We start from the raw sequence: 1,779 nt of genomic DNA on the forward strand, positions 1-1,779 counted from the left end.
AGACGTGGTTCCGTCTCCGACGCTGGTTCTTCGGGGACAGGGCGAGTGAGGGGACTGGAGTCAAAGCTCCCTTGCGTCGTTCCTCGTGGTTGAGCAGCATTTCGAGTGCTGCCTCGGGTCGAGGAAGCGTGGCGAGTGCCGCTTCTTCTTCTGAAAGCTTCCCGCCGATCGCCCGTGACTTCGTTAGTGAAGTCCGTCGTGCCGGGGCCGCCCGAGCTGGTACCACTTCTAGCTCGGCGGCGGGTAGCCTCAAGACGGGGACTGCGTCGAGGCGTGCTGTGAGGGGGGCTGCCACGTCCCCCACCGCTTCCGTTCAGGATGTGGCTGTCGTGTTGGACGATAATGGGACGGCCCTGGAGTCTTCTGCCGGCCCACACCGCCGCAAGAAGAAGGAGGATGCTCGCAAGGCCCCATCCGACACTCAGGAGGAGGTCGTTCGAGAGGTCGAGATTCGTCGAAGCGTGTCCGAGCCTCGTGATTCCCGTGGGCGGCGCATTCCCCCCGCTGTTCAGGCCCGTGCCTCGTCGTTCGCTTTCTTCTGCCCCGGGTGCCACGCCGGCGGTTCTTGTGGTTCCGGGGCTTGCGCGGCGTTTGGTCCCGGTGCGTCGTTTCCCGCCGGGTGTTTATGAGCCCTGTAACGTTGTGGGCTGACCCCACGTTGTCCTCCGTTTCCGGGTCCTGGACGTAAGCTTGTCCGCTTCGAGGCGCGTCTATGGTACGAATTGTCGTACTTACGCGCTTGCGTTCTGGCGTCTGGTCTTGTCGGCCCTGTCTATTGTGCTCTGGGAACGCGCATGCTACCCCAGCGTTCCTTCTTGGGTTCTGCTGGTGAGTCCCCGTACGCACTGTACCTGGGGGCGGCTTCCTAGGCCCTTCTTCTAGTTCGTGGATCCCCGGGCTATTGCGCCAGATGTCGCGGAACACGGCATTAAAGCGTTCTAAGGAACCTTCCTCACTCGGATGTAGGTTGTGCATCATAATTATTATGCATTCGCGCTTGAGTGTCGCGACCGCGCGTTGTGCCCATATTTCCCACGTATACGGGCATTCCGTCCCATCGTGTGTGCTGCTGTCGATGGTAGCGTCCGCACCGTGCGAGGCTGGTGGTGCCTTGCCCGTGGCATGCTGGGTGCATGCTCGTTCGTGATAAGGGACGGTGAGTGCTCAATCTTCCTCTTCTTCTTCCTGTGTTTTTCTTTCTTTCTATCTCTTTCTTTGTCTTCCTTGTTTTATCACGTTTCTTGTTCTTTTGTCAAGACATCGTCTAGACGCGAACGATTGAGGTGTATAGGATGGACCTCCACGTACAGTCGTCGCTTTGTAGGAAAGAAGCAGGAATTCTTTCTGAGCGCTTCACTTCGATTGATGCGAGTGAGTGAGTTGAGAGCTGAAGGGAATATCGAGGTTTCTCAGCTACCTGATACAGATACAGATAGATGCATGTACATTCGTACATACATATCTCTATATCTGTATGAATCTATAGAGTTTTGAGACTGCCTACCCTTTCACTTGAGAAGTGAGCTTCCGACTCTCCGGACAATGGCTTTGTGTTGAATCTCAGGGTCCAATGGTTCTAACGCCGTAGAGAGAAGAGAGGCCGATAGTGACATGTATATAGAGACCTACATGTACACACAGAGCGATCAACTAACGAAGCAGTCTCCTATAGCTGATAGATTTCGAATCTGTTTCTACGGGCTTTTTGTGTGGCCTCGCGGGAGGGGTACGGTGTCCAAATACTTCTTTTCATGCATATCTACCTATCCATCTATCTTT

This window comes from Cystoisospora suis (assembly GCF_002600585.1).
Source record: "Cystoisospora suis strain Wien I chromosome Unknown contig_1238, whole genome shotgun sequence".
NCBI classification, from domain to species: Eukaryota; Apicomplexa; class Conoidasida; order Eucoccidiorida; family Sarcocystidae; genus Cystoisospora; species Cystoisospora suis.